At 37.8% G+C, this 27,493-nt stretch overlaps 1 long non-coding RNA gene across 1 annotated transcript in view; it reads left to right on the top strand.

Annotated features, from left to right (window-relative positions):
- Positions 1-7,144, top strand: part of LOC136320059 (uncharacterized) — a 64,151-nt gene extending 57,007 nt beyond the window's left edge. Inside the window, exon 3 of the long non-coding RNA XR_010728257.1 lies at positions 4,830-7,144. This is a non-coding gene — a long non-coding RNA (uncharacterized lncRNA). The remainder of the gene's footprint in view (positions 1-4,829) is intronic.
- Positions 7,145-27,493: the final 20,349 nt, after the last annotated feature.

Raw genomic sequence — 27,493 nt, 5'->3', positions numbered from 1 at the left:
AAGAGTGCGCAGTTCCGGGGAGAGGGAGAATCAGAGTGCCGTCTCTTTCCTGCAGAACTGAAAAGGGGTTCCTTTTCACCCGTAACTTTGTGTAATTCCGTTATAGGGAGACCCAGACATGAAAATAATGATAATGCAGAGTTATTCTTAATGTGTTATGTTTTACTTTTATAGAAACCCAAAATATACTTTACAATGAAGAAGCAGTGTGTCATTTAAACAAAATCTGATTTTTTTATTTAAAAATTTTAAAATATTTCTCCTCTTTTCTCTCCCTTCTAATATCCCTATAAACTTGGTTGTGTGTTCTGTACTTTCCGCAGCTTGCAACCTGACATAATACTGGCCGCACTTGTCCTTGTATTGCAGTCGGTGAATCACACGTCTGTCTTCTCGCACAGGGTCCTGTGCAATCTCGGACAATGGCTCACTGATCTTTATGGACCTCCATCTCACATCTTCCTTCTGCCTGACCCATGGAGGACGTTCACTCACCATTAGTTAAAACATGTGGACTATGTTTGCTTTTCCCCCAAAACACCTTTGAACACTTTGTGATTATTATTATTGTGAAGGAAGGAAAGGGTGTCCTGTGTGCACTTTGGCTGTTATCAAGGGGAATAGTTGTCACCAAAGTAGGTTATGTTTCCAGATCTTTGAGAAGCTACTGATAATTTCATATATCATTATGGTAAAAAATTACATACCATTTTTATGCAATGGATCATTTCTTTTCAGTTTTTAGGGTGGAGTGGGAATCTGAACCAATGGGCTCATTTTTAGTGACAAGAGTGGAGACCAGAGGCAGATTAAGGTTGGTTGAGGCCCCGGGTGCAGAAGAAAATATTGAACCCCTTAAAAGAGAGAGAGAGAGAGGAAAAAAATAAAAACACATGTTAAACATATTTTTAAATAAAAATATTATGTACTATTAATGTTAAAACTGCACATATGAAACCAAACTTGGTGTCATTAGAAGAAAGTGTAAAGTTGGGGTTTTGCAGGGCCCTTCACAAGTCGGGGCCCAGGGTGCATGCCTGGTGTGCCCACCATTAAATCTACCTCTGGTGGAGACTGCTCCTTACACCATCTTTGTTATTCAAAGAAATATTAGAAAGTGGGGCAATGGTATTGATTGTAGACATTTTTGATGTGTTTTTATTGTTTCAATTTGCTTTAAGTTTAGAGGTTATTTTCTGATTATTCTCAGATGTGGTTGGGGATCCATTTTGTGTTCTGAAATCATCTGTTTACTCACCAACTGAACACTTTTCCAGAGTTAGTGTTCCTCCCCTCACATAGCGAGAGTCTGTCAGTTAACTGCCGTCTCAAACTCATGTTAAAATAGTGATCATTCACTTACCTGATGTACCTATAGGTCAGGGACTGTGTGTCTGGGCAGTTCTGCTGCTCAGCTGGCTTCCCGCCCCTGTCAGGGGATCTGCTGACTGGAGACTGAGGCAACCCGGCCACCAGCTCTCAGGCTGCAGCAGGCAAGCTGAGGTGTGATGTGCCAGGCTTGGAAGCATGAGAGCAGAGGCACTTTCTCATGTTCATGCTTATGTCACATCTGCTAACGTCCCTTCAGCCAAAGCAAGTCACGTGGCTAAGACTCTGAGAAATGCAAAGTCACCTGGCAGTGGCATAGATGAAATATCTTTCCATGTCTTTAAGGCATCTTTAAATTTGTACTTTCCAGTGTGCAGGTTTTACCTATTTCTCTGTTAAGTTTATTCCTAAGTATTTTATTCTTTAATGTCTGAATTGATTTTTCTTAAACTTCTAGCGTGTTTATAACTACTTTACAGAAATATGATATATTTTTGTATATTGATCTGGTATCCTGAAACCTTGCTGTTCTTATAAGGTTTTTGACCTTTTTTTTTCTTTTTCTGAAAATCAGTTTTTGGCTTTGTGGATTTATTATTGTACTTTTAAATTTTATTTAATTAATTTTCTGTCTTGTGCTATTTCTTCTCTTAAGGTATTTTTCTAATTCTTGAAATGGTTGCTTAGATAATTGATTTTCAGCAGTTTCCCTTTCTTAGATGCACCTAAAGCTATACTATCTCTTAAAGCATGATTTAGTTGCATCTTACAAATTTCTAAGGGTAATGTTTTAATTATTATTTAGCTTAAACATCTTCTCTTATAATACTTTAACATGTAGCTTAGCTGTAGTATTCTTACTTTCTAAAGATATGCTTTCCAAAGATTTAAAAAATTTTTATTTTATGGATTTGAGAGAGAAAGAGAGAGAGCTCAATTTGTTATTCCACTTATGTATGCACTCATTGGTTGATTCTTGTATGTGTCCTGACTGGGGATCGAACCTGCACCCTTGGCATGTCAGAATGGTGCTCTGACCAACTGAACTACCTGGCCAGGGCCAAAGATCTATCATTCTCTTTCTCTTGTTTATTTATAGTTTAATTGAACTGTGATACTGGACATGTTTTATACCATATCATTCTTTTGTTATCTGCTATTTTCTGTGTCCCAGATTACACTATTATTTTTACAGAAATGATTTTATAAACAATTTGTAAAAAAAAAAGCTGTAAGGAATAAGTATTTTATCATTGTTGAGTGCAGTATTCTATATATCTAGTAGGTCAAATTTGTTAATTGTATTGTTCAAATCTTCTGTCCTTAATAATTTTTTCCTCTGTTTATCAGTTAATGAGAGAGATTATTTAAGTCACACAGAGTGATTGTGGATTTGTCTATTTCTCCTTAGAACTGTATCACTTTTAGCTTTATATATTTTGAGGATTTGTTATTAAATGTCTATACATCACAATTTTTAATTTTCTTGGTGAATTAAATATTTTGTCATTGTGAAAGTTGCCACTTAATCTATAAAAATACTTTTTACATTTTGTCTACTTTGATATTTATATAGTTATAACAACTTTATTTTGGGCTAGTGTTTGTGTAACATATTTATTTTTGCCTTCCTTTATTTTAAACCTTTTAATCCTTTTGTTTAAAACAAAATATATTGTCATTGCTCCTGGTTCTGTGGGCTTATTTGGCTCAGCTCAGTAGCTCTCACTTGAGAAGGGAAATCCCTCATGCCGTGGCAGTCATATGGTAGCTGATGCTTTTATCATAGGAGAGTTTGATTTGCCTGGATGTCCGAACTTCTTCACTTGCTTGGCATCTTAGCTCGAATGGCTGAAATAACTGAGAATGATCAGTCATTTCTCTTTCTCCATAGGACTTCTCTACATGAGTATCTCAGGGTTCCATATAGCATGTGGAGCTCACAGTAGTTTGAATTCTTGCATGGTGGCTGGCTTTCCCAGGTGCATATTCCAGAACACTAAGGCTGAAGCTACAGTCATCTTTATTAGTATCTAGAGAATTTTTTAAATTATTTTTTAATGGCTATACAGTATTCAGTTGCATAAACATTGTTAGAAATTACTGAAATAACTGTTGATGAAAAACTTTAAACAATGTTATACATTTATTCTTGAATACATTTCTTTTTTGCCTTTCTTTTTCTTACTTCTTGATAACCCATGCCCATTCTTTATGACTAAGCTAAGTACAAAGTTCTAAAAAACTCTCTCACAAAGATTTACTTTTTCCCTTGTTGCTTTACACACCCCATTTTAGCAGTTATTACAACTGGTTGTTGTCTTTTGTTTGGATGTGTATTTTTTCTTAGCAATGTGAGTATCTTAAGATCAAAGGTCATGCTTGAGTCATTATGTCTGCCAATTCTTAGTGAGATTTTTGGAACCATAAACATTCAATAAAAGCTGAATGTAAATGAGTTTTCCCCTCAGAGATCTCCTTCTTCCCTTCACATCCTCCTTGCTCTATTCATTAATTCCCTTAGGCACTGTAGTACTGATTGCTGAAAAGACTCACAGGACTCAAGTAATTTATACTCATGGAACAGTATTATTACAAGCAAAGGATCCAGTGTAATAGTATAAAGAAAAGGATATGCATTTAAATTGACTGAAGATTTTATGTTCAAGTTTCTTTGCATACCCACTGCTGGGTTGAATAAGACATGCTTTGTCCCCAGGTCTTAAACCACCAATATTGTGTATGCAAAACATCTTCTTATTGGGAAGCCAAAAGACTGCTTTTGGTTCAGGTCTCTTGAACTTAGCTGATTATATAGGCATATTGCATTTATGTGGTCAGACTTCACTGCCAGATCTGCTTGGCTCCACTAAAACCAAGTAAAAATCACAAGTCCAATTATAATTAGTAAACAGTGCTGATAGGCTGATGCATCCTGTCGCCAAGCAACTAACAGGCCCATGATTAAAGAGCACCGTTTATCTTTAGTTAATATTATCACAGAGTGTGGGCCAAATGTTACTATAGTGCACTGGGAAGCTCTGGGAAAAAGCATTCCAGAACAGCTGAGATTATTGTTGAATAACTGATGAGAACGATACTGTCAGGACACTTCTTAATTATCAGAGTGCCAAAGATTCTTTTAAACCTTAAATATGTAAAAATTGGTCTGTAAATAAGATAAACATAAGCTTCCCTGTAAATAAATTCAGCCAAATTTTAAAATACATTTTTGGAAAATAACTACTTATTCTTGAACTTATAACTAGGAGATTAAGTTAACATAAGAAGAAGTTAAAATTTAATTGACTAAACTTCAGTTATTATTTAGTTATGACCTTGACCTTCTTGTAACCCTATTTAATAATAGAATCTCAGTAGTGCAGGGGAGCCTTAATTTATCTTATGATATTAATGCTCATATTTTTAAGAAGAGAGAGAGAGAGAGAGATTGACTTGTTCTTTCACTTATTTATGCCATCATTGGTTGATTCTTGTAGGTGCCCTGACTGGAGATCAAACCTGCAACCTTGTATGTTGAGATGCTGCTCTGACAAACTGAATTACCCGGCCAGGGTCTCATGCTCATTTTAATGCAAATACTAAAAGCAGGTCTATCTCATTTCCACTGGGAAAAAATATATACTCTATATAAGTAAAATTTCCTGCTTCTCCCAATTTTACTTCCATTAAGATTTTGCTTCAGAGTGACATCAGAGAAATGGCACCGTGAGGAGCGCGACCAACAAATCTCCCCAAAATTTCAACAAGTTCATCAACCAGAGACAGAAAAATCTATCCTTGGAGTGTCCAGGAGTTCCACAAACTGAAGGCAAAGTGCTATCAACAAGACTATGCTCAGATGCCATTAAGAAAAAGGAAATTGAATATCATGGATACAAAAGATAGAGAAGTAGCACAGATAGATGTGAAAAAATCTATGGAGAAAAAATTTAATAAATTGAAAACCTTGGAGCTAAATGAGAGACAATTTAAAATAGAAATCCTAAAAATACTCAGAGATATACAAGAAAACACAGGCAATTTAGGGAGCTCAGAAAACAACTCAATAAACACAAAGAATATATTACCAAAAAAATTGAAACTATAGAAACAAATCAAACAGAGATGAAAAACTCAATTCATGAACTGAAAAATGAGGTAACAAGCTTAGCTAATAGAAAAGGCCAGATAGAAGGTAGGATTAGTGACATAGAAGACAAGCAACTTCAGGCACAACAGAGAGAAGAGGAGAGAGACTCACAAATTAAAAAAATGAGAAAGCCCTACCCTACAGGAATTGTCTGACTCCATCAAAAAGAATAACATAAGAATAATAGGTATATCAGAGGGAGAAGAGAGAGAAAATGGAATGGAGAGTATATTCAGACAAATAATCAATGAGAACTTCCCAAGCCTGTGGAAAGAACTAAAGCCTCAAATTCAAGAAGCAAACAGAACACTGACTTTTCTAAACCACAACAAACCTACTCCAAGGCACATCATAATGGAAATGGCACAAACCAACAACAAAGAAAAAATTCTCAAGGCAGCCAGGGAAAAGAAGAATACAACATATAAAGGAAGGCCTATTAGATTATCATCAGATTTCTCAGCAGAAACTCTACAAGCTAAAAGAGAGTGGACTTCAATATTTAAAGCCCTGAAAGAGAAGAATTTTCAGTCAAGAATACTATACCCATGAAAGCTTTCTTTCAAATATGAAGGAGAAATAAAAACATTCACAAATACAGAAAAGATGAGGGAATTTATCATCAGAAAAACCCCACTCCAGGAAATACTAAAGGGGGTTTTCCAACCAGATTCAAAGAACAAAACAAAACAAAACCACAAGTAAAAGCTCCACCAAGAACACAATAAAACCAAATTTAAACTGTGACAACAAAAGCAAAAAAAAGGGGAGAGGATGGAGATTAACAGTAGCAAAGGACAATGAAGTGCAGAAACACTCATAACATAGGGTACTACAATGAATATAGTAGGTACCCTTTTCATAACTTAATGGTAACCACCCTTGTAAAAACTACCACAGAAGCACATGACTTAAAAAAGGTAGCAACAGAAGAAAGAAGTATGAAATACAAACAAACAAAAACAAATGATAGAAAAACAAAAGAGAAGAATCAAACAAGATAGAAAACTAACAGAAAGCAATTTATAAAATGGCAATAGGGAACCCACAAGTGTTAGTAATTACACTAAATGTAAATGGATTAAACTCACCAATAAAAAGACACAGAGTAACAGAATGGATTAAAAAAGAAAATCCAACTGTATGCTGCCTACAAGAAACCATCTAAGCAACAAGAATAAAAATAAATTCAAAGTGAAAGGCTGGAAAACAATACTTCAAGAAAATAACATCCAAAAAAAAGCAGAGGTAGCAATACTCATATCTAATAATGCTGACTATAAGACAGAAAAAGTACTCAGAGACAAAAATGGTCATTTCATAATGATTAAGGGGACACTGAATCAAGAAGACATAACAATCCTTAATATATATGCATAAAACGAAGGAGCACCAAAATATATAAGACAGCTACTTATTGACCTAAAAACAAAAACTTACAAAAATACAATCATACTTGGAGACCTCAATACACTGCTGACTGCTCTAGATCGGTCATCCAAACAGATAATCAATAAAGATATATTGGCCTTAAAAAAACACTAGAGCACCTGGATATAATAGACATCTACAGGACACTTCATCCCAAAGCGACAGAGTATACATTTTTCTCTAGTGTACATGAAACATTCTCAAGAATTGACCATATGTTGGGCCACAAAAATAACATTAGCAAATTCAGAAAAATCAAAGTTGTACCAAGCATATTTTCTGATCATAAAGCCTTGAAACTAGAATTCAACTGCAAAAGAGGAAAAAAACCCACAAAAATGTGGAAACTAAACAACATACTTTTAAAAAATGAATGGGTCAAAGAAGAAATAAGCGCAGAGATCAAAAGATATATACAGACAAATGAAAATGACACTACAACATATCAGAATCTCTGGGATGCAGCAAAAGCAATAATAAGAGGGAAGTTCATATCACTTCAGGCCTATATGAACAAACAAGAGAGAGCCCAAGTGAACCACTTAACTTCACACCTTAAGGAACTAGAAAAAGAAGAACAAAGACAACTAAAAACCAGCCGAAGAAAGGAAATAATAAAAATCAGAGCAGAAATAAATGAAATACACAATAGAAAAACTATAGAAAAAATGAATAAAACAAGGAGCTGGTTCTTTGAAAAGATCAACAAAATTGACAAACTCTTGGCAAGACTCACCAAGGAAAAAAGAGAAAGGACTCATATAAACAAAATCCAAAATGAAAGAGGAGAAATCACCACAGACATCATAGATATACAAAGAATTATTGTAGAGTACTATGAAAAACTATATGCCACTAAATTCAACAATCTAGAAGAAATGGATAAATTCCTAGAACAATACAACCTTCCTAGACTGAGTCATGAAGAAGCAGAAAGCCTAAACAGACCAATTAGCAGGGAAGAAATAGAAAAAACTATTAAAAACCTCCCAAAAAATAAAAATCCAAGCCCAGATAGTTATACTAGTGAATTCTATCAAACATTCAAAGAAGATTTGGTTCCTATTCTACTCAAAGTCTTCCAAAAAATTGAAGAAGAAGCAATACTTCCAAACACATTTTTTGAGGCCAACATAACCCTCATACCGAAACCAGGCAAGGACGGCACAAAAAAAGAAAACTACAGACCAATATCTCTAATGAATACAGATGCTAAAATACTAAATAAAATACTAGCAAATCAAATACAACAACATATTAAAAAAATAATACATCATGATCAAGTGGGATTTATCCCAGAATCTCAAGGATGGTTCAACATACATAAAATGGTTAATGTAATACACCGTATCAACAAAACAAAGAACAAGACCCACATGATCTTATCAATAGATGCAGAAAAGGCATTTGATAAAATACAACACAACTTTATGTTTAAGACACTCAACAAAATGGGTATAGATGGAAAATATTTCAACATGATAAAGGCCATATATGATAAACCATCAGCCAACATCATATTAAATGGCATAAAACTGAGGACTTTCCACCTTAAATCAGGAACAAGACAGGGTTGTCCACTCTCTCCACTCTTATTTAACGGGGTGCTAGAAGTTCTGGCCAAAGCAATCAGACAAGAGAAAGAAATAAAAGGCATCCATTTCAGAAAAGAAGAAGTAAAGGTACCACTTTTTGCAGATGATATGATCCTATACACTGAAAACGCCAAAGACTCCACAAAAAGATTACTAGAAACAATAAACCAATACAGTAAGGTCGCAGGATACAAAATTAATATACAAAATTCCATAGTCTTTCTATATGCCAACAATAAAATATTAGAAAACAAACTTAAAAAAATAATCCCCTTCACGATTGCAACAAAAAAAATAAAATACCTAGGAATAAACATAACAAGAATGTAAAGGACCTATATAACAAAAACTACAAAGCATGTTAAAGGAAATCGAAAAAAGATACGAGATGAAAAAATATTCCTTGTTCTTGGATATGAAGAATAAATATAATCAAAATGGCCATATTACCCAAAGCAATTTAAAAATTTAATGCAATTTCCATCAAAATCCCTATGACATTTTTTTAAAAAATGGAACAAAAAATTATCAGATTTATATGGAACTATAAAAAACCCCGAATAGCCAAAGCAATCCTAAAGAAAAAGAATGAAGCATTACAATACCTAACTTCAAACTATATGATAGGGCCACGATAATCAAAACAGCATGGTATTGGCAGAAAAATAGACACTCAGACCAATGGAAAAGAATAGAAAGTCCAGATATAAAACCACATATATATGGTCAAATAATTTTTGAATAAGGGGCCAACAACACACAATGGAGAAAAGAAAGCCTCTTCAACAAATGGTGCCGGGAAAACTGGAAAGCCACATGCAAAAGAATGAAACTCTACTACAGCTTGTCCCCTTGTACTAAAATTAATTCAAAATGGATCAAAGACCTAAATATAAGACCTGAAACAATAAAGTACATAGAAGCAGACATAGGTACTAAACTCATTGACCTGGGTTTTAAAGAGCATTTTATAAATTTGACTCCAAAGGCAAGAGAAGTGAAAGCAAAGATAAATGAATGGGACTACATCAGACTAAGAAGTTTTTGCTCAGCAAGAGAAACTGACAACAAAATAAACAGATAGTCGACTAAATGGGAAATAATATTTTCAAACAACAGCTCAGATAAGGGCCTAATATCCAAAATTTACAAAGAACTAATAAAACTCAACAACAAACAATCCAATAAAAAACGGGAAGAGGACATGAACAGACACTTCTCCCAGGAAGAAATACAAATGGCCAATAGATATATGAAAAGATGCTCTGCTTCATTAGTTATTAGAGAAATGCAAATCAAAACTACAATGAGATACCACCTCATACCTGTCAGATTAGCTATTATCAACAAGACAGGTAATAGCAAATGTTGGAGAGGCTGTGGAGAAAAAGGAGCCCTCATTCACTGTTGGTGAGAATGTAAAGTAGTACAACCATTATGGAAGAAAGTATGTTGGTTCCTTATGACCCAGCAATCCCTCTACTGGGTATATGCCCCCAAAACTCAGAAACTTTGATACGTAAAGACACATGTAGCCCCATGTTCATTGCAGCATTGTTCACAGTGGCCAAGACATGGAAACAACTAAAAAGCCCTTCAATAGAAGATGGATAAAGAAGATGTGGCACATATACACTATGAAATACTACTCAGCCATAAGAAATGATGACATCACAACAAAATGGTGCGATCTTGATAACAATATACAAAGTGAAATAAGTAAATCAGAAAAAAACAAGAACTACATGATTCCATACATTGGTGGGACATAAAAATGAGACTAAGAGACATGGACAAGAGTGTGGTGGTTACAGGGCGTGAGGGGGAGGGGTGGCGCAGGAGGGAAGGAGGGAGAGGGGAAGGGGAAGGGGGAGGGGCACAAAGAAATCTAGATAGAGGGTGATGGAGGACAATCTGACTTTGGGTGATGGGTATGCAACATAATTGAATGACAAGATAACCTGGACATGTTTTCTTTGAATATATGTACCCTGATTTATTGATGTCACCCCATTAAAAAAAATAAAATAAATAAAGAAAAGATTTTGTTTCAGATTCTTAAAGATATTTCTATACTCATCTTTATTAAAAATATAAAAAAAGTTTCTGTACACATGAGCACATTCATACAAACATTTTCCTTGTAATAATAAATTAATGTTATATATTTTTTTGTGAATTTTTATAGTAAACAATACATATTACAGACATCTTCCCTCATTTTTCAATAGTTTTTATTACCTTGAATTAAAAAAATATAGACATTGAGTTTTGGGGGGCATACAGTTCTGTGAGTGTTAACACATAGATTTAGAAATATGGTTAACCCCATATTTAGAATAGAAAACATTTACACCACTACAAAAATTTCCTTCTGCTTCTCCTTTGTAGGTAAGTCCTCTCCCCATTCATAATCTTGGCAACTATGCCTTTTCCAGACTATCATCTATGAAATCATGCAGTATGTGATTTTGAGATTGGATTCTTTCACTCAGCCTCATTGCCTCTATGTAGAAAAGCTTCAGCAGTCTACCAAATGGCTTCTAAAACTAATACACAAATTTAGCAAAACTATAGCTTACAAGTTCAGCTTTAAATTATATATATATATTGGCCCTGGCCGGTTGGCTCAGTGGTAGAGCACTGGCTTGGTGTGTGGATGTCCCAGGTTCAATTCTTGGTCAGGGCACACAGAGAAGCACCCATCTGCTTCTCCACCCCTCCCCATCACTCGTCTCCTTCTCTCTGTCTCCCCCCCCCCCCCCCCCCCCCCCCGCCTGAAGCCAGGGTCAATATTGGAGCGAGTTAGCCTGGGACACTGAGGATGGCTCCATGGCCTCCACCTAGACTCCAACTGAGCATGGCCCCGTAGTGGGCTTGCCAGGTGGATCCTGGTCAGTCAGGACACATGCAGGAGTCTGTCTCAGCCTCCTCTCCTCTCACTGAATAAAAAACAAACAACAAAATCATATATATCTCCTAGCAATGAGCAATGGGAAAATGAAATGAAAAACATAATTTACAGTAGTTCCATAAGGAAATGATACACTTAGGTATAAATCTAGCATACTTACCAGCACTTTAAAATTGTGCTGTTTGTTTTTTTATTCTTGATCTTCTATCCCCTTGCACATTGTTGAGCATTTTCTTAGTCCTTCGTATGTCAAGTAACTTGGATTACATCATTGACATTTTGACTATTATGAGAACCTCTATCTTGTTTGAATCATATGAAAAATATTGCTTATTTTATTTTATTTTTTGCTTGGTTTGATAGACATATTAGTCACATACTGCTATATAAGAAATTACTCCAAACCCAGTAGTTTAAAATAGCAAACTCACAATTTCTGGGTGTTAGAAATCTGGGAGTGATTTAGTTAAGTGGTCCTGGCTTTGGACCTCTCATGATGCTGCAATCAAAGTGTTAGCCTGGGCTGCAGTCATCGAAGGCTTGATTGGGTCTTGATAACCCACTTCCAACTCATGTGGGTGTTGACAGGAGACTTCAGTTCTTTGCTACTTCTTGGGGCTTCTCATGACATAGTTTCCTTCAGATAGAGTGATCTAAGAAAGAATGTACCCAAGACTAAAATCAGAGTCTTCATACCCTCAAAAGAGGCAAACAGTCACTTCTGCCATATTCTGTTGATCACACAGACCAATCCTGGTGCAGTATGAGAGAGAACAACACAGTGAATATGGGGTCATTAGGCGCCATCTTGGAAACTGGCTATCGATTACAGTAGACATTCAGTACAGTTATGTGTATGCTTTCTGTAAACTTTGTTTCCAATTTAGTTCAATTTTCAAAGCCCTTACTGTACTATTTGAGTGATACACCTATTGTCTACTCCATAATTTAGTTCACAAGTTTTAATATACTGTTTAGGATCATTTCACATTTCAAGGATGACCCCAGGATTTCACCAGTGCTATATGGGATCCTTTTGTGAGCTTCCTCCAACATTTTGATTCTCAGAGGTAGGTGCCTTTTTCTGGTTCTTCGGCTAAAAATCAGAGTATTTGATTATTTCACTCAGCCACATTCATTCCTAAAGCTGTGTCTGCCTCCACATCCAAGCAGTGGGAAGATTATATATATATATATGCATTCTCCTTACATTCTTTAAATTGTAGTGTCTCTCACCAGAGAGAAGGAATTCTCTCAAGAGTTTTAGGTTCCTCAAGAGTTTTAGGTTCCTGCCTGGATACTGCTGCTGCCATTGTCCAGCTACTACTCAGTTGCTTTGGGACTGTGGCTTGTTTGGGGTCTTCAATGGGAAATAAAAAGAAAAAAGTAAACAAAGAAAGAGGGAAAAAAAGAAGGAAAGAAGGGAGGGAGAGAAGAAAGAAAGAAGGAAGAGAAGAAGAAAGGAAGGGAGGGAGGAAGGAAAGAAGGAAGGAAAGAAGGAAGGAAGGAAGGAAGGAAGGAAGGAAGGAAGGAAGGAAGGAAGGAAGGAAACCAGAAGATCTTTTCTGTTCTCTCTGTCTTGTAGAGCAGTGGTCCCCAACCTTTTTTGGGCCATGAACCAGTTTAATGTCAGAAAATATTTTCACGGACCGGCCTTTAGGGTGGGACAGATAAATGTATCACGTGACCAAGACAAGCGTCAAGACTGAGTCTTAGACGAATGTAACAGAGGGAATCTGGTTATTTTAAAAAAATAAAACATTGTTCAGACTTAAATATAAATAAAACGGAAATAATGTAAGTTATTTGTTCTTTCTCTGAGGACCAGTACCAGTCTGCGGCCCGGGGGTTGGGGACCACTGCTGTAGAGTGCCCCACTGCTCACTCCTCAGACAGGAAAAAGAGCTTTCTTAGAGCTGTTGTTTTCTGTGCTGGGTCCTCAGCTGTGGAGTTAAGTTACTTTTCAGTCCTGGCTGGGAGATGAGAAAGGAAAAAAACTAAACAACCTAGAAAATTTACCACCAAATTGTTCATAATTCTTCTCTTTCCTCAATCTGCCTGCTACCATCCACTTTTGAGAGTCTTTGTATAACTTCTCCATGTATTTTGTCTAGATTTTTACTTGCATTCAGTCTAGGCTTGTCATATAAAATAGAAGATATTCTGTAATTTTTTACCATAAATTTATTTCCAATATTGCATGGGGCATACCTATACTTAAAAAGTTTATTGCTTATCTGAAAATTAAATACAAATGGACATTCTGTATTTTTATTTGCTAGACTGGACAATCCGAATTCAGTGGGAAATAGGGTATAGTTTGCTTACCCCATTGAAGTCAGAACAGGAACTTAGCCTTATTATTTTTAACAGCTTTCTACCATTCCTTTGCATGGAAGAATGTAATGTATTTAGCTATTTCATTACTGATGGACATTTAGGCAGTTTCCAGTTTTCTCCTCTTTCAAATAATGCCACAGTGACATTCATTGACATTTATCTTTGCACATTTTGAATCTCAGTTTCTTTATCTGTGCCAAAGAAGGAAGTTCAACTGCCTATCTCAAAGAGTTGTTGTGAGAATCAAATGATATAATGAGTGTGAATAAGTTTAGTAAGCTGTTAAAGACTAAAAAATAGTATTTCTCAGCACTGGCCTGGTACTGAGTTGCAATGAACTTATAAGTATACATATTTAGCTTCCTACCAAATTAAAAAAATTCTTTGAGTAGATGGAATTTTTTTCTTCTCTATCAAGTACTATCATAGTACTTTATTTTTAAATGACTCTTACTGGATAATAGTTGATTATGAGAATGAAATTTGCCTGTCTTCTAGTATTTTTTCCATCCTCCTTTAGATATAGTTCATTAATTTTATCTTAGCTACCTTTCACCTATTTTTTAAAACAAATTTTCTAAAATTCTTGATCTTCAAATTTTTTTTTTAAGTCTTCTACTCACTTTGGGTTATGTTTGTTGTTCTTCTTCTAGTTTTTTTTTAAGTGTAAGGTTAGATTGCTCATTTGAGATTTTTCTTGTTTTTTAAGGTAGGCCTGTAAGGCTATGAATTTCCCTCTCAGGACTGCTTTATTTGTGTCCTTATATTTTGGATTGTTGTGTTCTTATTTTCACTTGTTTCAAAGTTTTTTTTATTTCTTCTTTTATCTCATTGTTAACTCATTCATTGTTTAGCAACATGTTATTTGTGTTTGTGTGTTTTTCAGTTTTCCTCTTTTTTTGTGTGATCAATTTCTAGTTTCATACCAAAATGGTCAGAGAAGATGCTTGATATGATTTCAGTTTTCTTAAATTTATCAAGACTTGGTTTGTCTTGATAAATACAAGTTAGACAGTCCTAACATACTGTCTATCCTAGAAAATGTTCCATGTGCACTTGCACTTGAAAAAAATGTATATTTTGCTGCTGTTTCCTTGTTGAATTTTTTGTCTAGAAGATCTGTCCATTGATGTCAGTGAGGTGTTAAAGTCCCCTGTTATGACTGTATTACTGTCAATCTCTCCCTTTATGCTCATCAAGATTTGCTTTCTATATTTAGGTGCTCCTATGTTGGGTGCATAAATGTTTATAAAGATTATATTCTCTTGTTGCTTTGTTCCTTTTATCATTATGTAGTGACCTTTTTTGTCTCTTAATATAGCCTTTGTTTTAAAGTATATTTTGTCAAATATAGGTATTGCTTTGCCAGCTTTTTATTCCCTTTTCATTTGCATGAAATATTTTTTTCCATCTATTTACTTTTACTCTTGTGTGTGTGTTTCTTTCTGAGGTGGGTCTCCTGTAGACAGCAGGTCTTCAACTTTTTAGAAAAGTTTTTGCCAAGTTTCCTAGATTCAGATGGTCAGCTAGCCCTAGGAACTCCAGATCTAATACAATATTCCAGTTAATGCAGGCATTGGTATTTCTTCTACTGCATCACAGACTGTGAGGGGGGTCATATGCCCTTGCCTCAATATAGGGAAGGAACTCACTCCTCCAAGATTTACATGGTTGCAAGTAACAGAAAACTCAATTTAAATTAGCTTAGGCCATAAAGATAGGTATACGTGGTTAAGAAATCCAGAGTTAGCACCTGTTTGATCTAATGGCTCAAATAATGTCACCAAGGTAATCACATCATTCTACCTTTTTTATTAAAAGCTTCATGCCTTTTTAAGTAAAGGCTCCCTGCCACTCTAGATAGCCCTTCCTGATTGCACAATGGCTATACCAGTCCTACAATAGATTTTACATCTTCAATTTTACATCATAGGAAATAATATCTCTCTAAGTAGTTCTTAAAGAAGAGAGAGAAATTTTTCTCTTCCCAGAGTCTCTCATGGACTCTGATTCCTAATCAGATCACTGTGGCCAGGGGAATGGAATATGCTGATTGGCTTAAGTCACACCAGCCCCTGTTGTGGAAGAGTCTAATTCTTACAAACTCTGGGTGAGAATGAAAAAACACTTTTTCAGAAGAAATTCAGGACACTTTCAGGAAGTAGAAAGAATGTTGGAGAGCCAATGTCACATTTTCTCTATAGGAACCTCTTGCTTCAGTTTTATTTTATATATATACTGAAGGCACCTTATTATTTTTTCTCATCTTAATTACTTTATTTCTTTGCATCATTACCATATGTGCTTGATAGAAGTCTGCTCAATGGTAGTTGTGTTTAATGAAAATGTTTTTCTAAGAGTCAAGTAATTTCCTTTCAGACACATCTGAATTATAATTAATCATTTTTAAAAAGGTGCACATTTGGTTAGCCATACCCACTGAAATGTCTTACCATTCCACATCTTTGCGTTTAGTAAAAAATGAGAGTACCAACTTTCTTATACAAAGGCAGTCTTAACATGGTTGCAGGTGGGTTCTCACTTTTAAATTGAGTATAATTATAATGATTTGCCCGGGCAACAATAATCCTGAACTAAATAGGAAGATAATAAAATGCGAAATCAGTTGGGCACCTATATGCAGCTGCCATTGATGGGAGATGAAAAAAATATCATCAATTTGGCCCTGGCCGGTTGGCTCAGCGGTAGAGCGTCGGCCTGGCGTGCGGGGCACCTGGGTTCGATTCCCGGCCAGGGCACATAGGAGAAGCACCCATTTGCTTCTCCACCCCACCCCCTCCTTCCTCTCTGTCTCTCTCTTCCCCTCCCGCAGCCAAGGCTCCATTGGAGCAAAGATGGCCTGGGCACTGGGGATGGCTCCTTGGCCTCTGCCCCAGGCACTAGAGTGGCTCTGGTCGCGGCAGAGCGAAGCCCCAGAGGGGCAGAGCATCGCCCCTGGTGGGCAGAGCGTCACCCCTGGTGGGCGTGCTGGGTGGATTCCGGTCAGGTGCATGAGAGAGTCTGTCTGTCTCTCCCCGTTTCCAGCTTCAGAAAAAATACAAATATATATATATATATCTATCATCGATTTAAGGCCAGCAGATGGTAAGAAGTGGACATGTTCTCTCACTCCTCGGTTCTCTTTAAAAAAGAACTGAAAATAAAGAAATAAACAAACATATCTGGGATTTGCAGGCCCGGGTAAATATTACTGATTCCACTTTCTAAGTAATTTCCCTGCCCTAAGGCAAAGGGAGCAGAAACTATTAAAGACATCGGGCTGGGCAATTTAAAGCTAACCTCTGATTTTCCCCTTTATCCCATTTTTGTTGTTCAGTACATCATCTAAGGCAACAAACAGTCCAACTCTCTCTGCATAGACACAGAAATGTCTTTTGATTTGGCAAATAGCAAGCCAGCATGGATACGACAGCCCTTCTGAGAGTGTGTTCACAGAACCATGCTGCACCGTGTGGCCTTTGTTTCCAATGGAATGTAGGCTAAGTAGCTTCTAGGTTATTGTTCTCTGGTTACTGAACAACCAGGAAGTCTTCACCAGCCCCCCTCCCAATTCATCTCCTTGCATGACATCCAGTGATCCCGGCGTATGGTCCGCCTGCACGTCTCTCTCATCTAGTCCATCTCCTCCCAGCCTCACTCGCATCTGCCCTCAGGTTCCCTCAGGGCCCAGCTCCCATGCGTGGTACTCTCCCTCCAGCTACTCACGCTCTTACTTCATCTTATCCCTGTTCTATTCCTCTAGAATTTTCTCTTTCCCTCACTGCCCCTTTCCTTGCGATTACAGTCATATCTGAACTTTGGCAATGGGAATAAGCACTCTGAAAAACATCAATTATTCTGATAGAAAGAACTGGTTCCTCTGAACTGGAAAGGAATGTGGGGAGCTGGGAATGGTGCTTGTGAAAGGAGAGAGCAGAAAGGGAGAGTTCAGAAACAAAGCCTTCTGTCTTCCCTCGTATTTTCCTGGATTGTTTTCTCATTCCCTTCACCTCTCTGACCAGAAACGTACAAAAAAAAAAAATTAAAACATAACTTTTTCTTAAAAGCAAAGCCATTGTTTCACTACCTTGCATTATAGGTTTACAAAATGATAAAGTTCCCTCTAAAAATAAGTTTTTCCACAGACTGTTGGAAACGATATCAGTAGTATCACATCACAGGACCCTGTAGTCAGTCAGCTAGCATGCTGTGTTTTGAAGAGAATGGGGATTTCTCCTCTTAGTCCTATGCTTACAGTTTGAGTTGGGCTTCATCCTTGTTCAGTCTAAAGACTTACAGTGATGCACAATGGTGCTCCATCTGTAGGTATTGCTACGCACATTCACACCTAGTACGTTAGCATTTGGAGCATTGTATTATGGAGAACAAATTTATTCCTTACTTCATTGTTCCCAATAAGCTCAGCCTTTGGTATAGTTTATATGAATGAAGGTTGTTTGCTTTCATGCACACATTTAGTGACTCTGAACTTGGCCACTCTGTAGTTCAAGAGCAGGAGAAGGAAGGAAAGACTGAACTTTGCAGGACTGTGAAAGTGACTGTTGGAGCCATTCTGCTTCCTTGGATGATGGTGAGAGCATTGGTGTCCGCTCCACAGTGTCTGATCAGGGAGAAGGTCAAGAGTAGCCCCATTGTGAGGCTCAGCCCATTGTGAGAGCGTCCGGGCCTGAGGTCAGCATGGGAGAGAATCCCAGCTGTGTAGACCCCCCAAGAGTAGGTGCTCCGCGCATTTGTTGGGAAGGTTGTAGCCAGTTATTTTTCTGGCTTACTAGAGCAGCTCTTCTCCAATTAGCAACCTTGGGACCTGTTCTTAGTAATGGTTAAGTCAGTGCAAGTACTGGGACATGATTATTACCTTTTTTTTATCAAAGGACAGAAAGTAGAAGGGTGCATTATTTTTTCTTCACCTGCAATATCACAATGATTTGGCTCTCAAGTCAGAGAGACTTGGTTCTGATTCTAGCCCCATCTTTACAATTTGTATGCCTTCCATAAGAAGAAAACAGCAATAGTAGCTACCCCATAGGTTGTTGTGATAATTAAGTGAGATTATTCTCATTAGAACAATGAACCTAATATGTGACACATCATAAGTCTTCAGAAAATGTTAGATTGAAAGGGACAATGGGGTACACTATGTTAACTTCTTTTTTTCATTTTCCCGAAGCTGGAAACGGGGAGGCAGTCAGACAGACTCCCGTATGCGCCCGACCAGGATCCACCCGGCACGCCCACCAGGGGGCGACTTCTTAAAAAGTAAAAAGTCTTTCTGCAATCATCTTCCCTCAACTTCCATTTGCCCATGAACCTCCCAGCAACTCTTTAGATATCTTCAACTTTCCTGGTCACGCAGTTGAAAAATGACTGTAGATCACATTGCATACCAAATAATCTAAGAACTAGGTAGCAAGCTCAGGATCTGAAATTAACTTTGCCTTTATATTGTTCATGCTAGTTGTTCTTCAAGTATAACTATAATCAGAAAGCTAGCACTAAAATTAGCACCAAGTTTCATTTTTCTCAGTGTTATCTGCTGCTGTAGTGTTTCCCAGGCATGTTTATTTACTTGATTCACAACAGTGAACCTTTTCTCTTATTAGCCTGACAGCAATAGCTGGGTTCCACGGCAATACCCAGCACAGTTGGGGAAATCTTTATTACTGCGGACGCATGGGAGGCCCAGGCCGCCATCTCCCCCGAGAAGCTCGGTGGGAATGTGTCATGGCAAGAGTTGTCTGAACAATTTTGCTGTGGATAAAAAGGAGGACCAGGTCGAACCTTCACTTTGACAATTTCAGAATTCTTTCTCCTCTGACTAGAATGCCAATTTAGCCTTCAGATTCCCCATTGTTCCCTTTTCTCTGCTCATCTGTGCTTTGGGTGCAATCATGAATTTAGTGAGAGGCAGAGAGGCCAAATTGACAGCTCCCAACTCCCAGACATCTTGCCCTTTGTCCAATGTCTCTCACTTACAACTTGGCAATGAACGAGGAGAGTCACTTGAGAGCTCTGTTTATAATCTCTGTGATTATTAGAGGCCGGGATGCTGACCAGTCAGGTAGATCAAAATGCTACAGCACTGGAAGCATTTATCCTGGGAACATTTACCCCTAACATGTCTCTAAAGTATCTATTGATATCACAAGCCCGAAGACTGAGATGGTTTGGGATCTTAATGGGGTTATTAGGTGAGCAATCACTGTTAATTCTGTAATTATTCAGTTCTTTCTTTCCATCACCTTCTCTAACATCTCTCTCCAACCAAAAATTATTCTTCCAACCCCAGAAGGAGCAACAGGAGGCCTGAGAGCACAGGTCTGTAGTCTGTGAGCTCCCTGTGTTGCCTATGAGGCTGGGAGGTCTGCAGCCAGAGCTGCCAGTGAGGCAGCTTCTGAAACAAGTTAAGAGGGAGTGGGGGGAGGGACAGGGAAGTATGAGGTGAGAAGAAGGGACAAAAAATGACAAATTCAAAACAGGAATGAAAACAAAAATCAACAAGGCAATGAAATCAAAGCAAGCAATTTTATATTCCACTTCCTTTAGTCGGGAAAGACCAGTGTGCTGAGCCTGGCCCTGCCGCTGGGGGAGAGGCTCTAGGCGGGTGGGGCTCATCACCAGTGCTGGGATCCCCAGCAAGGCTTTGGGCTGCTCTTACCATGTGTGGAAAGTGGAGGATACTTACAGCTGCCCAAGCCATCTCCTAGGGTGGATGAGAAGCTGAAGTTATAAGGAAATACATTTAAGTGGAAAAGGCTAATTCTAAGCATGATAAGAGTATCAGGTCTTTTCCAGAGAAATGTGTCTCCAACATGCATCAAGCTTTTCTGTTTCTTTCCTTCCCAGAAAATACAGTGCTTACCTTAAGGCATCTGAGGTTCTGTTCAGAATCTTCCATGGTCAAGTCGTATGCCATTTTATGCTTAGCCAAGAAGAAAGGCACAGACCCTGCTCTGCCACTAATTCCAAAGATAAAGATAGTACCAGGCAACTGATCATGACTTACCTTCAGCCAGGCTTTTCCACTGCCGATTACTGTCCAGTTGACAATCTCTCTCTGGCCAACCCCATGCATGACATGTAGGGTGGTCATCCTTTCTTGCAATGTATTGGGTGGGGTGGGGGTCAGTGTGGTATAGAGCTTTGTCAACCCTAGAGGTCTTCATTGTAGCTATAATTAAAACCTTTTTTTTTTTTTTTTTTTTTGCGCAGGAACCCACAACATCCCAAACCACCCAGTCTTAGTCAGTCTGTGTTGCTGCCCAGTATTTGGGAAGTTCATCATTTTTACCCTGGAGCTTGCTAAGGCTCTGGAGATGAAATTCTACATAGATCTTGATAAGGATCACAGTGGGGTTTTCACCATGCTTCTTGGTCCGACTACTCATGCAAGATTTGGGGAACTCCTGCAACTCCCTAGGGGTTCTGTTCCCTGTGGCATGCTGGGGCAAAGAAATAGCATCCTTGACATGATCCTTTTTCACCAGTTATGGCAAGAAAATGTTAAGTGCATCATGGTGACTTAGTAGTTAGTGACAGACTTCCCTTACTGTTTAATGGCTTGACTTAGCTCTTCACTCTCTCACACAATATTAATTTATTGAGTGCCTATTAAAGGCACAGCCCCACAAAACCAACAAATATTTATAAAGTATTTGTGAGGGCTACATGCCTTCAAGGGATTTTCATTGTTGTGCCTGAGACATATGAGATATTCTAGAAAAATATGATATGGGATGCCTCTCAGTGAGTGGCAGAGAAAAGCACTCTGGGAACTCAGAGGACAAGGAGATCTATATTTACTAGTGTGGTCGTGGAAGAGCTCACAGAGAAGAGTGGACTTACATTGGTCTCTGAATGAATATGGGTAGGATTTGAAGGCATGGAGGACCCAGCAGGAGCAAAGGTACAGAGGCCGATTGCACAGAGTCAACAATTTGTGAAGGGAGAAGAGGCCAGGTGAAGGAATTCCAACTAGGAAACAACCTTAATTGTTTAGATGTCAAGTAATGACCTTCATCATGGTGGAGTCAAGGAAGAGATGAATAGAAAAGATGTTTACATCAATTTTCATGATTGGATGTAGGGGATAAAAGAAAAGTTTTTAACATCAGAGTGTAAGCTTCTTGAGGACAGGAGCTGTATTTTAATTCACTTAATCCCCAGTGCTTAGCACACTGCCTGTATGATGCAGCCTTCAGTAAGTGTTTTGTTTTTTTCTTTAATTGAGAGGAGATATAGTGAGACAGACTCCTGTATGCACCCCAGCCAGGATTGACCTGGCAACCCCCGTCTGGCACCAATGCTCGAATTAGCTGAGCTATCCTCAGTGCCTGGGGCTGTCACTTGAACACATCAAGCTACTGGCTTCAGGAGGAGAAGAGGGAGAGGAGAGAAAGAGTGAGGAGAAGCAGGTGGTCACTTCTCTTCTGTGCTCTGACAGGAAATCGAACCCAGGATATTCATACTCCGGGCCAGTGCTCTATTCACTGAGCCAACTGGCCAGGGCCGTCAGTAAATGTTTTTGAATGAATGGGTGAAGAAAGAGTGAGTGAATGAATAAATGAATAAATAAATGAATGAAAGAAAAGAACACTTAAGCTATAAGCATAGGTTGTTGAAAGAATGGCTATTGCCATTGATCAAATTTCTCCTTTCTTGGAATGCTTTGATTATCTGTGACTCCTTGTTCATAATACTTAAATACAGACATTTAGATCCTATGTACACAAAGTTTTGATCAGCATGTAGTTGCTCCTTTTTAAGGAAATGGTTCTAAGTTTAATAATTGTAGCTAAAGGAATAGTTTTAGTTTAGAGGTTTGTGTTTGATTTTGTTTTTAAACTTGAATAGAGATTTTACATATGCAGCATCCTCTCTTTAAGATTATTAAAACTGAAACCTGTGCAAGTTTTTATTGTTTTAAGAAATTTCTTGTAAACTTCAAGATTTATAGAGTGGGATTAAGAGACTATTTTTATTTTTACATTTATATAATTCTGCCCCTTTTTTCCATTTCACAAGAAATCAGAATAAAAACATTTGTTTTGTTAGACCAGCAACTTTAGCGAAAAACTCAACATTTTGGTTTCTGAAAATGGAGGGGAAAATTCTAATATCAGAACTAGGGATTTTGCTCTTAGCCAAAGGTGACTATTCACTATCAATCTACAAGTTAAAACATGAAACTCTTTGCTAAAATACACCAACTTCTTTTGACTTAAATCCACTCAGAGGCCTTGTTCATATCTTAGAGAACCAAAGAGAGACCCAGGCCAATGATAACTGGAGTGATACTTAATTTTATCCTTGATTCATTCTTTGCAAAAATCTCATGACACTGTAAACATCTAGAACCCTTATTTGCTGGACATGTACTAAAATAAAATTTCCTCTTCAGCAACAAAACTGAATCAATTCTCAGAAGTGCCAGTCAGGTGGCATTTTTCCACGTGACTGTGTGAGCTCTTACTCAAAACCAGATGCTCTCGCGAGCGGTCTGCTGCATTACCTTTCCCTGGGCCTATATAATAAAAAGTGACTTTGTTACCTGCAGTCTTTTCCTGGCTCCTGAATGATGGTAATTATGGAACATTCCAACTCTTTTAACCAAGATTTCTCGTATAAAATTGGGATAGTGTAGTAATTTGTAGAGGATTATAGATTTTTGATGACACAGGGAATAAAGTTATATAATGGCCAAAGCTGCACAGGTAGACAGTGGGGGGAAAGACCTTGTACTTGCTGCCACAGATCACCAAATACCCAGTTTTCTGAGACATCAATTACAGGTTTCATCGTCTACACTTTCTAGCCCTCCTCCGGCCACCACCAGGCTAAGCCTGACAGCGGAGAGTTGATGTCCATGTGATAAGAGCACGGGCAGAAGAGACAGGGAGAGCTTTCATCAGTGAAATCGTTATTGACAGAGACTTGCTTTTATCTGATGTTAGCGCTGATCTGTGCAGTAGGTGAAACCATGAAGAAATTTAAAACACCAGCTTCCCTGATCTTACTGTAAAATGAGATTATCTCCCTGGGTTGCAGCTTCCCTATGACTGCCATACAATAGAAGGGCAGGGAGGGGCAAGTGACCCCCGAGGAACCCTGAGGACCCAGCCTTGGGCTTTCATTCAGCCAAAGGTGGAAATGGGGCTTGCATTAGTATAGAATTTTTTTTTTAACAACCAGGAACAAAAACTGACTTAAGGTACCTTATGTGGGAAAGGGGATTTATTGGATAAATACTAAAATATGTTACAGGGTTTAATATAAAGTTGAACAATACTCTTTAGCAAGGGTGAAGACCAGCACAGTTCTGGGACCAGCCTCAGCATAGTGATAGCCTTCCTTCCTGAGCCCTACTGTTAAACAGACTCAGTTCTCAAACATCTCTAGTATCTGAGTCTTCATTCAGTATTTCCTATTCATCACAGAGAGACTCTCATTGTCCATCTTGTACTAGGTACCCATTCTAACTAGGACCAATTACTTATGCCCATTGAGGCAAAATCAAGAAACAAAGATGTCCCCCAGAAATCCCTCTATGGGGAGCCTGAGCAGCTCTGTGAGAAGTTAATAAAACACATTTTGCTATTAAGTCCCTATTACTGTGCAACCAGCCTAGGCAATAGAGATGAAACTCTTTAAAAATGAAAGAAAACTAATCGTTCTCTGAGGCATTAAAGATGGCTTCAGATTTTTGGGAAACCCCAGTATTTCCACAAAATAATGAACTATGAAATTACCATCATTAGTATAGCAGTTATTTATTGCTGCATAACACATCACCCCAAGACTTAAACAACAACTACTTTTATTTGCTCCTCATTCTGTGTATCAGCAGTTTGGGATGAGCTTAACTGGACAATTCTTTCCCTGGTGCCATTTAGAGTCACTCATGTGGCACAATCACATGGAGGCTTGAATGGGGCTGGATAGTCCAAAGTCCAAGGTGGTCTCACTCACTTACCTGCCATTTGATGTTGGTTTTTGGCTGGGTCCTTTTCCCCATAGTCCTTCATCTACAAACAGGTGAACCAGGCTTCCTCATCTGGCATCCTCATTTCAAAGAGGCATCTTGATGCCTGAGCTTAGAAGTTCCACAGTGTTACATCTGCTGCATTCTTCTATTCAAAGCAAGCCACAAGGCCAGCCCGGACTCTAGGATGGGGAAAGTAGACTCTTTCTCTTGATAAGTAGAATAGCAAAGTCATGAGTATACAGGGATAAGTGATTGTTACAGTTATTTTTGCAAATAACTTACCATGCTTAGGACCTACTCTATTAAAACAAAAACCAAACAAGAAACACTCAAGCATTTAGAACCAATATCAAACCATGGAGAAAGTTGAATGCCATGGTGTATAAAGCCCTGTGAGAAGTTAGTAGCAATTCATGGGACAGTACTAAATAATGCACATCCAAAAGTTTACTGGATTCAGATGAAGGGGGATTGGATTATGGATCCAGTCTTGTTGCCAACTTTCTCTGTGAATTTTATAAAGCCCTTAACCTCTGAGCCTCCATTTTCTTATGGATCAAATAAGAAAATATATAAGTCACACAACTTTCATGAGAAAGAGCCCTGTGAGATGTAAAAATGCCATACAAGTGAAAGTCATTAAAAAGTATTCAAATTGTGATACCTTGTTTTCTTCCTCTCCTCTGTTATGTGGTGTAAAACAAGGACTGATTTCAGGCTTACATTGCTACAAAAGACATGTTTTTATAAAATTTTTCTTTCATCTAAATGCTTTTAAATGATTTGCCACTGAGTGTAGTATAATCTGGTTTTTCTAAATGTACAAAAATGTGCACAATCAAAACACCTAAAAGGAGAGTAATAGGGTGTATCCATTTGGGGGAAAAGGAAAGTCCGTGGCAAAGAAAATGAGCTTAAAAGCAGAAGAGAGACTGTGTCTGTTGGACTGTGTAAGAATAATCAGAAGAGATCCTTTGTGTGGACAGTTTTAAGAGAAAATGACTTAAAATGGCAGGAGTGTGTGCAAAGCTAGGAATGAGAGCTGAACTTTTTACTTAGTTAACTTTGAAGAAGTAAAAGAAAACTTTTCCAAAATACAAAAACTAATTTTTAAGGGAATAGATCCTGATGCATATAAAAACACCAGACTTTAATGTTTCCAGAGAATAAGTGGTATGGACCTAGAAGAGTCTTGTGAGGTCATTTCTGCAAGTAAATGAGAATGTAAGTATATTTTCCAGAATTTTGTAACCTCAGTTGGTCCCTTAGAGCAGACATCTGTGATGCACTTCTTCACATTCCCTCAGGCCATCTGACTCTGGGAACCTTCAGATATCCTTGCCAGCCAGTGTTCTTCCTCAAACCCACACTGGACATCCGTTTGTGCTGCTTTCTCAGTGTCTATGCTTACTCAAAAATGAAGGACTGTTATCATTCCCTAGGGCAGCCCTCAACCATTGGGCATAGGGACTGGTAGAAATAGGGATGCCCAGCCTCCCTATTTCCTAGTGCAAAGGTGGACAATCATTGGCCCACAGGCCCACCTGTTTTTGTAAATGAAGTTTTTTTGAACACAGCTAATGCCCATTTGTTTACACATTGTCTACGTTGCAATGGCAGAGTTGTTATGACCGAGACTGCATGGCCTGCAAAGATGAAAATATTTGTTCACCTCCACTCCAGGTTGACAATTTTAAGGCACATTCTACGTGGTTCCTCAGAGTGTCCCCAACAAGATGAAGACCCAGTGACCCACCATGATAAACAGCACTTGAATGCATGCTTTATTGGCTTTTGTCCTTTCTTCTCTCTTTCCCTGCTCCCTCCCTTTTGTTTCCTAAGTTCACTTTCTAAATACTAAGGTGACCAATTGTCCTCCTTTAGAGAGAATAATCCTTCTTTTGTAAGTTCTGTCCTCCCTTGAAAAGTGTCTTCCTACATGTCCTCCTTTTTGATATTGGAAGACTAATCTGTAAATGTTCATATTCGATCAATTCAGATCCATTGAGTGTGATGTGACGTATTTGTATCTAAATGAGTACTTTTTTCTAAAAATTATTATTAAAAATTAATAGGCATGTAAGCATAATTACAATATAAAGTATTACAAATGTTTTTATTATGCATTTATCATATTGTAGTATATTATTGTTGCAATGAATAAAATGTTTTTTTTTTTATTTACAATATTGTTTTTTTCAATTTATTTTTGTCCTCCTTTTCATTGTAAAAAAGTTGGTCATCTTATAAATACAAACTCAGGGAACTCAGTCCTCCTTGGTATTTCTTTTTCCTCTTATGCTTAGAGACTTTGCCCCATTGTTTCATGTTGTGACACATCATGGGCACTGTGCATAAAACTAAAACACACATGGAACCTATCACTGAAACAAATGTTTTCTGAAATAATATGTATTTTTGCTGTCAGTATCATATGCTTATATTTTTCATTCCATTTTACTCTCTTGTATTTTATTTCAAACAATTGTCTGGTTATGGCTGATCAAATTGATTTCAGCACAGCCCTAGAGGTGTCTTTACCAGTTTTTGAACCCATAGGTCTGTGCGTGGCCACAAGCCAAATGCATGAACATAGGGTCCACAAGGCTTTTGATTCAGATTGCCTGGCTAAAGAAATGCAGATTAGGTTTTCAGAAGATGTGAGCAGGAACTCTTATCTGGAAAAGGCAGAATTGAATTAACTCCTTTTGGAAAGGAACAAAGGCAAT

Source organism: Saccopteryx bilineata, chromosome 1, assembly GCF_036850765.1.
Source record: "Saccopteryx bilineata isolate mSacBil1 chromosome 1, mSacBil1_pri_phased_curated, whole genome shotgun sequence".
In the NCBI taxonomy this organism is placed as follows: Eukaryota; Metazoa; Chordata; class Mammalia; order Chiroptera; family Emballonuridae; genus Saccopteryx; species Saccopteryx bilineata.
This window is presented reverse-complemented; position numbering and strand designations above follow the sequence as displayed.